Source organism: Nothoprocta perdicaria, unplaced genomic scaffold (genome assembly GCF_003342845.1).
Source record: "Nothoprocta perdicaria isolate Ctin4 unplaced genomic scaffold, notPer1 scaffold_262, whole genome shotgun sequence".
NCBI classification, from domain to species: domain Eukaryota; kingdom Metazoa; phylum Chordata; class Aves; order Tinamiformes; family Tinamidae; genus Nothoprocta; species Nothoprocta perdicaria.
Genome location: NW_020455491.1, coordinates 121,137 through 136,883, shown reverse-complemented (window position 1 = coordinate 136,883; position 15,747 = coordinate 121,137). Strand labels below are relative to the sequence as shown.

General features: G+C 39.1%; 1 long non-coding RNA gene across 2 annotated transcripts; it reads left to right on the top strand.

Annotated features, from left to right (window-relative positions):
- The first annotated feature begins 51 nt into the window (after positions 1-51).
- Positions 52-8,539, top strand: LOC112948488. Of its 2 annotated transcripts, XR_003249639.1 has the most exons (4): positions 52-119; positions 838-931; positions 5,055-5,130; positions 8,457-8,539. It is a non-coding gene; the product is annotated as an uncharacterized LOC112948488 (long non-coding RNA). The 2 variants fall into 2 exon arrangements; XR_003249640.1 differs by lacking the exon at positions 52-119 and having other exon boundaries at positions 819-931.
- The last annotated feature ends 7,208 nt before the right edge of the window (positions 8,540-15,747 follow it).

The following is a 15,747-nucleotide window of genomic DNA, read 5'->3' as shown; positions in this document are numbered from 1 at the left end:
TATATAAGTTTATATACAAACTGTATATATTTTTTAATCCAGATTCTAGGTGGATTGTTTATGGCCGATTCATGCAGGTTGTCCGCAGCTGGTCTTGATTGAAGATGGCTTTGAACGGGGTATTTACATATTCYTAGAATACAAATTGATCTTTAATGTCTCCTGGTTACATTTGTGATACCCTTTCATATCTTCTGAGAACATGGGAAGATAATCAGCCAAAGTGTCACAAATAATCCCTTTTTTGCTGTGATAATATCTGATTTTCCATTTAAATCTGAAAGGTATGCTTTCAAATTTCTAAAGCCTCTCCTAAGCCACCATTCCACAAATAGCTGTATGCTGGCATGAAGTGTAGACAAATATACATTTGAACCTAAGTATCACTTTCTAATAGGAACTGATGAGAGATGTGTGCTAAATCTTCTCATAGCAACTATAGGCCACATTTCAGATTTGGAGCCCAAATGGATCCTGTGTAATGGTTTCCATGGTTGCACCGGGTTTCATGTACCCAACAGCATTAATACTCTAGTCCATAATATAAGAACTTTACAAAAGCAATATTTCTCTTTATTTCCTACTGTAAATTATTATTATGCAAATGATTGAATAAAGCTAGAATGTTGAAGTTGTTATATTAAACCCAACATGTTTTTGAGGTTATTTTGCCCTTCAGCAAGAGAATTTGTCCAAAAACCACAGGTACACTCAAGCCTGCAGTAGTTAAGTGAACAAAATTTCAGGTGACCCCTGAGTCACTGCTGTGGGATTTGATGGGTTATATAATAATATTCTTTTTCTTTACTAGCTTCTTAGTGCCATTTATCTTACTAGAACCTGACTGTGGATTCTTGCCCAGTGGAATCAAGTCTGCTCACAGTGGTGGACCACATTTGAAAGAAGGCTGGGTGAGGCTGAGAATTTACAGGTGARATCTCACTGTAATAACAGGACATGACTTTTAAGCACAATAGGTTGTGTTGGAACAATCAAGAACATTTTGGGAAGCATGAGGGAATGCTTCCTTTTGTATTTTAATACTGAGGTGGAGGGATGATCATAGTTGTTATCTAGAACTTTGAAGAGCTTGACCGCTATTGGAAGTTGTCAGCTACCTGATTTCTCATGTTCCTCTGAAATGCTTGGCTGTTATTTGTGGTAGTTATTAAGAAAAGAGCAGTCCATAATTMTACCTTACACAATGGTCACAGAAATCCTTCAATAAATTTTTTCGTGCCTGGGTAGATGCACTAGTCTGTGACATTCATACAATTTAAAAATGCAAGTGCTTAGGCTATGTGAATGATTCCTTTTAAAAGGGCAGTAATTTGCAGATGCTGTTTTAATACTGAGGTAAGCCAGGCCTGAATGAGAGGTAGGCTCATAGACATTTCCTGCTGTGGGGAAGGCCGCAGGTAACTGCCCATTCAATTAGCAGGTGGAAGAAATGTCCTACTGACGTTCCCCGTTTCGGTACAGTGTATTGGTGTATGGAAACCTGTCTCAAACGTGGGGTGTAAGTTTCCATTCAAGTACTGTAGAATAAAATAGGCAAAGACTTTAAAAGACAACAGGAGAAAAAAAAAAAAGAAAAAGAAAAAAGTATCCAAATTTGGGTGATTTTGGCACTTTTAACCATCAGTTGCTATTAAGATACAATTGGTATTGGGTTCTGGCCTCTACTGTGCAACTGAATGCTTGGGAGAGTGTGCAGAGCTCTCAAAGCCACCCAGTGTCTTATCTGAAGTGTTTATTATCTGGCTTACAGATGTGTATTAAAGTACAGCTTAAAGAGGAGAGCTCAGTGTGCAGAAAGGTTGAATTCTTAGCTTGTGTAAACTGTTGTTTTCCCACTGAAATCAACAAAGTAGCATTGTGCCTTACCCTAGCAGAGAACCTGCTCTCTAATGAATGTGCAGTGTATTGTTCTTGGCTGCCCCCATGAATATTTCAGAATGTGCTGAAGTCGGGCTCTGAATGCATTCATTCATAGCCTACTGTACAAAGGATCAAAGGAAAGGCTATTTCTTGATCTTGTGTACAGTAAATCCTTTGCTTTCAGGTTTACTGGACTGGCTGCCATTGTAGRGATGCTTGTTCTTCACATGCAGATCAGGAACCCAAGCAACCTATTACTTGCTTTGGACAAATGTCTTAGGAGGCTGCCGAGTTGCTTGAACATCTAACAGGGCAGGCAGAAGCATCATGACTTTTGCATACAGAGGTCCTGGGCCAGGTACAGTCTTCACTGTGAGGACCAGGTTTTTGGAGATTCTGCTTAACAGCTTTAGACAAATAACAGTGGCAAAGGAGATGTTCACCTGACCATCTGAAAAATATGAGCAGAAGGAAAAGTGACTAATTTTAAAACAAACTATATGTGTTGGGAGAAGCTTACTTTTTAATCTCAAGCTATTCTAAAAATGTTACATAGAATTTTAACAAGAGTTTGTGGGTTTTTTTACCCTTCCATCTAGTTTTGKTTTACATCTTGCAGGTTTCTTTACAGAGCAATAGTAAATCCTCAGGGCTAAAATAATGTGCAAGCAGTTTCTGGGTCATAAAACAATTGCAGAATTCTCCTTAGACAGTACAATCTTTTGCCAGCCATGCAAGTAGTCACATTCACATAAGAGTTCTTTAAAGATAACATTTGCTAAGGGTATTTACACTCTGGATATATTAGAAAAATGTACACAGTGAGGACTAATTCAGTAAGGATTAGATTTTTTTATACCTTTCTAAGTCTCCAAAGGGGATATTAACTCATTTTACAAAAATGCGCATCACTGAGTTGTGGGACAAAAATAATAGAATTGACTGTGCTCAAATCTGTTCTCAGTCAAAATATCATAGGAAGGAATTCTAGGAATTCACTTATCCTGTGTGCAGCACTGTGGATATGCACTGTAGTAATATTAGCTGAAAATTTWCACATCAAAACTGCCTTGGTGAGGGCCTCCCTTGAGGCAAAGCTTCATTACAAAAAGCAGAGAAACTGGGATGGGTAGGAGATACAGTTTTGAGAAGCAGTATTTTCTTAGTGATTTTTCTTTCAGAATAAAATATTTTTCTTTCAGGATAAAATATTTTAACCTCTGTTGATTTTTTTTCTCTATAAGGCTTTTGGTCTTCTACTAATACAGGTGAGGTTTACTAGAACTGGTTTCATGAGCTTGAAAACACAAACCTAACTGCTTCCTCTCTGTACAGACTCTCTGTAGAACACTGCATAAAGTTATTCTCATTTTGAAGTCTCAATTTTGACTTACATTGCTTCCTCCTCCTCTGATTAGGGGGATGTTATTGAGAACTGTTTGTTGTCTAAATGAAATCTTTGTGTCGGAGTGGCCCATCAGAGGATGATTTAGCAGTAATTGACATGTTACTTCTTTAAATGTAAGTAAAGCTCTTCGCAAGATGTTTCCCTTAGTTAGTCAAACTGAACTACATTGTCCTAGTAAGAAGCCCTTCCATCCAGGGTCAAAAGAAATACACAGGGTAAAGACAGACTGAATATTTTCTGGATATAGGTCTATGATACCAACTCCAAGGTCTTCCATCACCTGAAGAAGATAGCAACCCCATCCAGCTAGAAATTGGAGATTAAGAAAAACAGACAATTTCAAGTGAGAGCAGGTATTGGATGTTTGACATCTAATCAATATTTCTCTCAAAAAGTAGTAAAGGCTTCCTAGCCTAGCACCTAAACTATATTGATTTATTGGCTGGTGTTGCGCTGTTGGGAATGAGTGGGATATTGTAGCTTCTCCAGTACCTGGGCTTGTGCCATGACTAAGATGTATGTAGGAACTGGTGGTCTGTCACAATCACTGTCTGCTAGTAGAAATGTGATTAGAAAGTACCTGCAATTTGTCTTTGAATTTATATAATTTTAAAAAGTAGGGTGAAAGGTTAGCTTAACTTCTACATGGTAAGTGAATCTCAACAAATAGCTACATTCACTTTTTAGGACAAACAAGGTCACTTTAGTGAATTTTGAAAATGTGTATTGCCCAATCAAAATCTGAATTTTCCAAATGAATTAGGAGAGTTGGGATTTTGAAGTTTTCAAGGGTTTATTTTAACCAATAAAAATCGTGTGGGAAAGTCTGGCCAGTGAGTGACTGGACTGCTTCTTTGGCTCGACTGTATTTCAAGCAATTGATAATGTCTTCAGGAGCAGTTCTGCCCTTGCACTTAGTTTTTCAGTAAGAAATGCAAAGACTGGTGTTCCTAAGTTGCATGGAACATGGGTTTGATGGATTGAATGCCATTTTATTTCAGCGTGTGGGTTTATAGGCCTTCCGAGTGCATGGTAATATGTTGTTACGGGTACAGTTAGAGTACATTGGCATTTTAGGATAGTGARGTTACAGCCCTGTGTGATGCCTGTTGAGCAATTTTAACCATACCTTGGACAGACACTGTTGTGGAGGATGTCACTTGGACATCCTCTATTGTTGTTAATTCTGCTAATAAGCAACATAGAAATGAATATATATATATGTATATATGTATATATGCGTTGAAATCTGCCAATTTAGGGGCTGGCTGCACACATTTTTTTTGTCTTTTTGTGTTCTTGAATCTATATTTATACCTCACAGGTCAAATCATTCTGTTCACATCTTGGTTTAGAACGACCTAAAGCTGGTACAGTTCTGATACGCAGCAAACACACTGGCTAAATTGAGAAAGGTGATATATTCCCAGGCCTGCCACAGCTCTGACCCCTGCAAGAATTCCCTTGATAMAATACGTTGTTGTGGAATTAGACTTAGTGTTTACTGGTGTGTTAACAGGATAGTTCTTCCAGGCTCAAATAAAAATTATAAAACATCCCTTCCCTGAATGGACTGCTTAAATTGAACATGAGAGAACATTTCATATGTTGTATTTTTCTGAATGCCTCTTTGTGTACAAATCCTAATGGTCAATCTTAATTAATGGTTAATGATTAATCTTAGTTAATAAATTGTAAGGATATGTTTATTTGACTTTTCCTGTTAAAAAGACAGTTGCATTCTATTACTTTGGGTCCTCTACAGATTGTTGTAGATAACCTGGATGCTGTCCAGCCCTTGGTGTTGGAAGATCCCCAACATGGATGGAGCACAGTGCAGGGTATGTTGTATCAGGTGTGAGTTAAACTATGGGATGCAATCCAATGCCTGCAAAATGTAAGCATGCTGTCTCCTGCAAAACCTGTTTCCGTAGTTTTCCTAAGAAAGATTTGATATCAGTTTCATGTATTCTGGAAAAAAATAACAGAAGATCTTTTGGAAATAAGAGGGATTTTCTTACGTTTTGCAATATCTACAGTGAGAGTATGCAGAAGGATGGTTACTGTGAGCAGTCCAGTGTGTATCTGAGGCTGAAAAAATAATCATGTCACTGCTTTGGAACCTGATCTAAAGTTCACTGAAGTGAATAAAAAAGCTCCTGTTGGTTTTAAGTCCAGCCTTTACGCAGTGAACAGAAGTCTTGTGTCGTATCTGCTTACATGTGAAAATGCTATTGATAATTTATGTTGATGGAGCACATGGTAAGATTCTTCCTTCATTTATATAACAGGAGATAAAAGCTTGAAGTGCACAGTTAAATACATCAAGGATGCAGTTGTCTGTTCCCAGCATGATGATAGTGGCAGAACCACATACACTGATTTAAGGATATTTGATGGAAGGCACAGTCTTGGTAGTTTCCCATTAACCTCCTGCCTAAAGGTGACAGCTTTCCAATCCTGGTGAACAGTATTACTTTTAAGCCTGCAGAAAGGGAARTGCTCCTTGCCAAAAGGCATGTATGATGTCTTGTGACTTTGATTGAACTGATGATTATATGCTCTTCAAAATAATCAAGCCAACGAGTCCCGTAGATATTATCAGGAAATTCATTCCTGGAGGGCCAGATAGGATATATTTATAGTATGATGACTGACTAGCATTTCTGAGGGCGGGAGTAAGTTACCTATACCAGCTTAAGGTGTGTAAGAGTTATTGTCCCTGGTTGTATGGTAAATGAGGCTGCTGAGGGACTAGAATTAAGAGGACTGGAGAGAGAAAAGGAAAATGGCAGATTTGTGAAAATAATTTGGTTTGTATTTTAAGATATCTTTATCAAAGACTTTGCAAAGGGGTCTTCTGTATGGCCATATTTCACTAATGTTTTGGAGAGGAGATTTTTCAAGGACTCAGATAAGGTCATTTAATCTGATAGCTAAAAAAGCTCCTAATCTTTTAGATACTCAAGTAAACATCTAAGAGCCATATTCTTAAAGATGACCTAGCCTTCAAAGGAGATGGAGAAAGAAGAATATTGTGTAGCGGAGAGGTGTGCAGGGATAGGACCGAGGGAGCCACTCATCTCTGATAATAATAGCCTGATGTTTTCCAGGGGCCCCATGCTGTCCTGGTATTTTGGAATCCTGGAAGATGACAGTGTGGGGATACAGGAGTAAAAGACTTTTCTGAGGCAGGCAGATTAAGAAAGTGCTAGTTGCAGAAGTCAGAGGCTGAGAGAGATGAACTAAACAGTACTTTATCTCCAGTTTTTACTCAGTGTAATTGACTTAGTTTTATGAGTAATATGATGGAAAGAAATATATTGTTAAACCAGTTTTCTGTTTGCTGCTTTGATTCATGGTGGCAGGTCAAAAATACTATGGCTCAGCTGGTAGTCTGAATGATTTTTCATCAAATTTTAGTCCTGCGAAATGGACTACATCCTTTTTAGTGCAAGCTTTTCATCAGAGAAATAGAAATAGCAGTTATTTATGCCAGGTAGAGTTTGGACAGTCCTATTAAGCTCTAAAATAGGGAATATCAGAGCCTTTGGATCTACTGAGAAACTCAGTAAATGTTGTTTTTCCCCAAGTCCCTTTTTGCCTGATGAATCAGTCTCTCTTAAACTGCACTCTATRGAGAAGCATAAGTTCCAAAAATAAGAATGTGGTTTATTTGGATTGCTGTTATTCTGCTATGAAGTTGCTGCAATGCAAAGACAAAGAGCCTGGACCTGTAAGACAGRCAAGAGGGACAAAAATAACATAAATAATATAAATAATATTCCTGTATATTGAGTAGGGTAGGATTTGGGTGGAGGGGCAGTGCTTTGGTTCTAAAAGCACACGCTGCACTGCTCTTGCTTAGCTTCAAGGGGCCTCTTTCAGTTCCAAAGAGCAGACAGTAGCCTTCGTTGCCTGCTTAGGCCAGGCATGGAGAACATCACCCCACCTCTTGAAAATCACAGATTTAAAAACAAACAAAAAACTCCCTAAAAGCAAACTGGTTTACCTTTGAAYTTTATCACTATTTCAGATTTTTACCAATCAACTAAAAACAGAGGAAAATTCCAGGTCCTTCAACATTGGATGCTGTTGAATGGTAACAGTCCTGCACCAAATATGATGAGTTTCAAATGCACCTTAAGAAACAACCTCCGTATGGGCTCACTGAGCTGCATGGAGTTGCTGGGGTGCAAGGAGATACGTTTCTATAGGTCTTCAGGACTTACAGGCTTATAAGCTCATGCATTTGTTGCATTTGTCATATTTGTCATCTTTCTTTAAAAATCTCTGTTGCTGAAAACTACTCTGATTTTAAAGAACAGACATCCTGTTGTGGGACTTGGGGCAAAACAGAGCCTATATTGCATCTATAAATGTGTAACAGTGTCTGATAACACACATATTCTTAAAAAACTGTTTTRGAAAGAAGTATTCTAATTTAGTGAGGTGGAATCCTAATGTAGGAGAAGAAAAGAAATCCAAGGGACCAGAGATCAGGAAAATCTCGAGTGGAGGAGTCTGTGGCATAGATTTTTGCTCCTGTTATCTGCATATGCATTTAAAGTAGCTGAATTAAAGACATTTTAAATCACTTAGCATCTAAGATACAAGCATGAAAATATTGCACATTTATTCTGCCAGTTTTATTGAGCATTTAGAAACAGCATCCTCTAAGTACTGTCCAAAGGTAGAAAGGGTGGATCTTCTTTCTCTTGCCATCTAAAATAGGTGGAAATCCATGTGATAAGATGTGTCCCAGGCTTAGGACAGCCATTTCTTCTTATATGCATGAGGATTTTCCTGCATTTTCTTTCCTGCCCCAAACTTCTGCTGTGATAAACACTCCGTATATTTTTCTTCTGCCCCCATGCCCTTGTGTAGACTGATGACTACCACGAATCCACTTSTGTTGCCTTACAGAATAAAGATCACAGATCAGGTTCCCATGGGAGGAATCAGAGAAACAGTACAAACAGTGGAAAAAGATCTGTGCTTATCAGAATCCAGAGCAATATTTTAAGTGGGAGCAGCCAACATGATCAATTGTAGAAGTGGGCAATGCTAGACCTTAGTTCTCCTTTGGTCCCCTCCCCTCATATTTATAGGTTTCTAATTTCCGCTGGATAATGAATATCGCTCTTCATTATAATTATGTTAAAAGGTACCAGCATGATGATTCAGAAACCCTTGAAGATACAGTCATATTTTCAGCAACAGATGGATTTAACACTGCAGATGGAGTGTTAAGAGTGCAGGTAATAACAAACTCAGCAATGTACTGTACTGAAATATAATTGGAAAGTATTAATCATATATTGGTTACTTCAGCTTCACTAAGTAGATGTTTAATTTTCATCAATCTTTTTACCAGATTCCCGGAAAGATTTCTGTGTAGACAGAGTGTGGCTTCTAGGTGAAATGATTGMAGAAATTATTAATGACCAGGGCCTTGATCTTGCAGGCATGTGCCCATGGCTTACCCAGGCATGCAGAATAAAAACCATTTGTGTTAATAAGGCTGTCAGATGGGGTCTGTTCAGACAACCTAAGTATCAGCTCGTGACTAGCCAATAGTAAAACCTGGACCCCTCTGAACCTGGGATTTACTGAGGACCAGCCAGCTGGAACTACAGGGACGAAGTGTGGGGTAGAATGTGGGCAATTTGAAAAGCTCAGTTGTAGAGAAAAACCATGAGGCTGGGTCTGTGCAGGGCTGGGGTTTGGCAAGCGGACAAACCTGGGGACTGGGCTTTGCTGTTCTTCATTATTTTGTCCAAGTATTGGCCTTAGAAATCTGCACTGACAGGAACTGGTGAACTACTGTTTCCATAAATTCTACCAYCTTGCAAGTTATTTTTGTATGTGTTTTTTTATTATTATTGTTTTGGATATATTTTCCCCCCAAAATGTGTCTCTTCCTAGAGGTTGTATTTGAAGCTCAGGTAGTTACTGAACTTCAGGATGCAAGATCAGGTCAATCAGTGATACCTGATGGCACAGTGACCCTGGTACTTAGTGATACTCAAAATTAGAATTTCATATGTAGAATCAAAAGCTGGATAGTGGTCCAGTGTGTTTCCTGCGGATCTACTGGAAAAAAAAAATTCCAGATTAGCCAGGTACTACTGGTCAATTCACCATAACAATCAAATGAAGTTCTGTTGGTATAAATGATGAAGTACAACTGCAAAGCAGTAGCTTTATAAAGACATTTTATTTGCTAACTAAAGGTTATAAAATTTACTAGGCAAGGTAAAGCCTATCTTGTATTTTAAAGCTTGGTAAGTTGTCTCTGGACTAGTGGCTTTAATTGCTTAAATCGTTACGTTGGGCAGTTCTCATCAGTTGGAGGAGACAAAAYACACACTCCTGCATCTCAGCTCCTCATGAGTTTCTAAACTTGAACAAATCAAATACTGAACTGAGTGAAATGGAATATAAACTGAGATGAAGAAAATGTGCTCTTTGCAGCTAGGGAAGCAGCCATACTTGTCCAAAACTGACCAACTTGTCCAAACTTGTCCAGTGGCTGGGCTTTCTGTAGAACTTTGGCATAATGATATTACTTTAGGTTTTTTTTTTTTTCATTTAAATTGATTAAGATCAATTTAGTGGACAACTGCCTTAATTTCAAATGTAACTTTTGGCACAGATATTTAAAAAGAAAAATCACACTTTTAAGATCTGCTCTTTTAAAATGCCCGTTTCTTACTTACTATATCATGAACACAATGTTTAATAATCTGACAGAGTAATTCAAAAGTGTAATGAATTTTTGTTATTTTGAGATTCATAACCAAGTAGTTTATGTGAGGTTAAGGATTTCTGGAGATGAGTGTTTGTGTTTTGTGAGGCACTGAGTGTTGCAGCAATGCTCCTTTCTTGGGATGAGACTGTGCTGTCTTCACTCACCTTGGTTTCTTTGGGCTTATGTGCACAACTGTGCAATGACATAACTTACTGCCCAGTCACCCTAAACAAGTACTAAATTATCTGCTTTTGAGAGTGATTTCACACCATTTAGATTTCCAGGACTGAGCCTTAGACCTCTCTTGCTGTTGCACTGAATCAGGTGGAAAAACTTCCCTGAACTCAAATTGCTCTGTTGTCCTCATTGTTTTAGAGGGAACTGTTATTTAAATGTTTTGTTTTTTTCAGGCCGTTTTCTTTCCCATGCCACTTTTCTGACTTTACTTTAAAACTATGCTACACAAAGTAACATGACAGAATTTCTCCCTGCTCTTCCCATGTATTTTTGAAATGAAGGAATATTAAAAGACAATCATCTTTTAAAATACATTGATTAAATACATTGATACATAGGGAAAAGGAAACATCAACTTGTTGCTTGGTATTTGGTCTGTTTTCTTTCATTTTGGTGTAACTGTCATTATTCGCTTTTCTGCTACAGCAACTACTCTACCATTGTGCAGAAATCAAAGTTGGCAGATAATTACTCAAGCCTTTGACCTGGAGGAGAGCTTTCCTTCAATACCTTAATCCTTCTTTCAGGTTGACAACCACCTGCTTCTCTCTCTCCCCCTGCTTTCGGGTATCTCTTTCCACTTGTGACTGCAGCAGCTTCTGAGATAGGAAGCAGCTTTCCTTGCTGCTCTGCTCTTCCTGCCAGCAGCCCAGTCCCTCATCCCATGGGCAGAATGGACTTTCTAATCACTGCCAATTTTGTGTTGGCCTTCTGAAAGCTGTTCCTGGTGGGGACTGTTTTTTTAAGTAGATGCCTCGTAGTTGCTGTTAAATAATATATATCTGTCTTGAGATCAGCTGCGCTGAGCCTTTCTGCAAGTCAAGTCTTCTGTGTCTCTTGGATTTTCTGAAATATATTCTATGAGATCCCCTAGGTTTCCTTAGAGCTATTCTCTGATTTTCTTAAAGATGCAGTTGATTTTGAAAATGACAGAAGGGTTGCTTTTCATTTTAGTACAGCATGGAGGCTCACTCAATTTATAGGACTGGGTGCTACATGCAAAAAGCATACCTTACAAAACTTATATTTTTTATTTAAATACTATACAGCCTCTTCTTTTTTTTTTTTTTTTTAGATGAACTTTAAAGTTGTTTTCTCTATAATGCTTGGTGGCAGCACACAACTGAAGAGAAGCCTTTTTTGTTTTTGAAGGATTTGTACACCCTCAGATGAACAGATGTTAACATGCATCTGTAGTTGGCCTCCACTGGGAACCATATCTACCTTTACTATTTAGAGCTGGTTGGAAATTTTTTGAACCAACTCTATGCTAAAGGCATAGATTTTACATGAGGAAAAGCTTCAAAGCATCTGCTTTCTGTGTCTAGTTTGTTTGGGGTTTTTTTTGCTAGAACTAAAAATTGATGTGTATCTTTTAACTTGAGAATTTCTGTTCAAAATATCAACTTTCTGTGGAAAAAGGAGACAGAGAAAATCTATCTGAGTACTTGTCAAAATTCTATCCAGACATGGTGATGACAACTTCTGGGTTTTAGCTACTTATCATGATTTGTTGCTGCTTTAGATACTCCTGTTTGATATTTCTATCAATGTGGGTTTAGTAGATGACTTATTTGAAATTTATTTCTGATTTTGCTGTTGATTTTCTTGTGTAACCTTAGACTTAAATTTTCCAAGGCATCTGCCAGTTTTGCCCGTTTTGCTGTAGGAGATGGGAGTGAGAGTATAGAGATGGGGTAGAAGTCCCTTAGAGACACCTCAGCCTTAGATTTCCAAGGTGCTTAGTCCTTGTGTTGTGAGTCGCTCAGGAATTTCCAGTGTGATTTAAGTACTAATGTTGTTGCAAAGTCCTGGGAAGACATCATGGAAGCAGGCATACTCCACAAGGACAAGGTCACACCAAACCAAGGACAGAAAAAGTCATGATCAGAAGAATGGAGCATCCATCTATTGCATGAGAGAATTGGCTTGACTGCATTTGACTTGTGGAGCTCAGCAAAACCAAGTGTAAGTAGGAGATAGAATTACCTCTAAGTCATTCGGGAATAAATGTGTGTGCATGACAGGGACTAAATTATTTAGGGTAATAGGTGATATTGACACAAAACCAGACAGATATAAACCAGCAGGAAGAGACTTAGGCTAACAATTAGAGGACAATTTCTCACCAGTAGAGCAAAAAGATCCTGAACAGCTCTCAAACAGAGGCAAAGAAACTTAAAAATTGGAGCATAATGTGTGTGTGAAAAGGGGTTTACTTTCCTGATTGGTTTTACTTTACTTGACTGTTTGTGTCAAGTGGGGGCAGAAGGTGATGACCAGAGCTGTGGGTACTCTGTTTAAGCCTTTATTTGGGATTCACACAGGCTGCCTCTGGAGAAGGCCTCTCCCTCCCCTCCAAGAAACATTTCATACTCTCCAACTCTCTAGTAAAACTGATAGAGGCCTTCACTGTGCCATTAAGCAGTGCAGCTTTTGCAATTACAGAGAGCATTGAGGATCCTCAAAGAAGATACTACTGCAATGGCAAATCTTTCATTATTTTGCTGTTAAAATCTTACTATTCCAGTGTCAGTGATTCGTATTACCTCTACAGTACTAGTTACTGGTCATTTAGCCTATAATTCAAGGGCCTGAAGTCTTCAACTCTAGACTTGTTTTTTTGAAAACCACATTTAACTCAGATCTAAATCTGAATAGGTAAGTCTATGTTAAAATATTAAATGTTTACAAGTAGTTGAGCTGTTTCCCAAGAGAAGAAATGATGTTCTTTATGTTCTTGGATTGGTTTATGTGTTCCTTCTGAGCGTGATTTCTGGACCTGTACCCTCTGTTCCTCCCTTGGAGGTGAAGCAGGACATCGTTCTCACTTGGAAATAATCACTCCAGAGGGACAAGCATAACAAATAACAGAGGGACAAGTAGAACAAATGGTTCTGATGAACCTTTGTCCACCTCTACCAACTCTACATCTCTCCCATTTTATGAATGTTATGTTCTGGCCTGCTGATAACCAGTAGCCCAAGATTCATATGGGTATGTTGTCTAATACTATTTCACTTTCATATTGAGCTTTAATTACTATATGTATTTTTTAGTCAGTTCCTTAGGCTATAGTGTTCTGCCAGAACAGTCTGGTCCAGGACTTATCATGGACTGAATCAAAATCATGCTGTTTCTTCAGCTGTAACATGCTTCATGGAGTAGGCAGAAAATGCCATACCATTATAAAGTGGATGCTGCTTGGGAGCCAACGGCAACATTGTGCTTGTCTTTAGAGGAGTTGGGCTATTTCAGACTATTTGGCTAATGAGTAAACTGAGAGATCTGCTGCTTTTCAGACAATATATAATATTGGCTTTGCCTCTGTGCTTTACATTTTGGATCCTTTGCCATTAGGATTTGAAGCATATAGACAGCATCTAATCCAATTTAGCCTGTTCATTTTGGCAGTGCTGGCAATGCTGACAGCTTAAAGAAAACACTTAATTTGACTAAGTGTTTCCAGTTTACATCTCAAAATATTTGAAGTCCTTATGGCCAAACTACTACAGCTCTGCAATATATGCAGTTCAGACCCATTTTAGCAAGTTAATTACTATTTGTGGGAACCTGTAGCCTTTGCTCTGCTGAAGGCTCAAGTAGAAGCTGCCTGTAAGGCTGCACAGGTGCATGGTGTTGTCTTCATTGCTACCTCCCAGAGCTGAATACCCACAGGTGATGCAGAGCAGCCCTGTACATGCCCTGGTGAATACCAGGTGCCCTGGTGTGGGTTGGTAGCACTGGAGCACATGTCTGGGATGGTGACCCCTCCTCATTGGGAATCTGTGAACCTCTCTTCCAAAGAACCTCCTTGGGCAACACTCTTCTCCCACACACATTTCAGACTGGGAAAGAGCTTTGGCCCTAAATAGAAGTTCCTTTGTGGCAGCAGAGTGTGTCTGGGAGTGGGTCTCATCAGCAGCAGTCCCCTGTTGTGATGCTGGATGAGTCACTAGACCTCCAGGGACCTCTTGAGTGCCAACTCCTTCTAAACTGATGGGCAGCATGTGTCAGCCTCTGCTGGGTTCCAGTCCCAGGCTGTATCCCCATGGTCTCTGCCATACACCAGCAGCTGAGGAATTGCCACCATTCCTTTCCTGACAGCATCTCACCCTTCACCTGCTGCCGCCCAAGCGGAGGAAGTGTAATCTAAGCTTTAAGTGAATTGCTTTAAATACCAAACACAGATCCCAAACACTGAGCAGGATGTAAGTAGAATGGAGAAACATAAACGAGAATAGAAAAGGACTAAAATAATTTATCACTGCAATCAGGGAAGTGTTATTCTAGTGTGAGGCAAGTGTAGTTGCAAATGCAATCACAAATAACTCCAAAGCAGGCTGAGCATCAGTACAGGCTAATAAGCAGCAGAAATATCTAGGGCTCCTCAGTGATCCTGCTTCTTTACTAGCACATGCCACCATGTCTCCTGTGCTACTGCAGGTCGCAATAGCTCACTTAGCTGTCTTGCCTGAAGTTCTGGGAAATTTCAACATATTCTTGATATTCTGAGTGCCTGTATGGCATTGAGATTCATACCTCCTGTAGAATCATTAATGATTCAGAATCAGAGTAGGTATGTAATTCCCCTTTCCTACAAAGATTGCCTTAGAAAATTTCCTGCTATGAATGAATCATTTTGAACTGCTGGGTAGGAGAAGGTTATTAAGGATGGTGGTTTGGTAGCACTCAAGAAACTTTCTGAGATGATGAGGCTRTAAGAACTTGCAGAGCTTTGAAGGTGGTCCTGCTACAACAGCACAGAGATAGTTTTCTTTGGTACATAAATGTGAAATAATTTTCCTATCTGCGTGTGATTTTTTTTTTCTTTTTTTTTTTTTAAATGATTTCCTTAAGGCTTCCTTTTCAGAGATGCATGCTGGCAAGTTGCAATACCACTGAGAATGGAAGGTCCACAGCTACAGTAGGAGTAAGGAACTTGGAAAATGCAACCGGTGCGGAAGAGTGAACAAGGTCACTGGTGACAAGGCTCTGCTCCATCTGTGCAGGCACGGTCTATAACAGAAGCATTCCAGCAACGTGGCATTTTGTCACATTATTCCATTCCTTTTAAATTTCAATAGCTAGTTATTTGCCTGCCTTTGGTTATGAAACAAAGCCCCTCTTTGTGCGGCAACACAACGTGGCTATCTCGTGTAACGAAATGCAAATTTCTCAGATAACACAGGAGCTGTGCTTGTCTGTGGAAGAAGGAAGCTTTGTCTAGTGACAGGGCAGAAGAAGGTGCTGTTGCCCAGTGCCTCTCACAGCCAGTCCCAAAAGGTAGAAGAAACCACGATTTGTGGAGTCTTCTGATGAAATCGACATTAAAACCTCCCATGACCCCATTTCACCTTTCATAAAATAGGGACAAAAATTAGTCTGCTATTGTATGCAATTCAGCAAAGCATTTCAATGTKKTTTTTTTTTTTTTTTTTTGGTATGCAAGCATGCAAGAAGATCC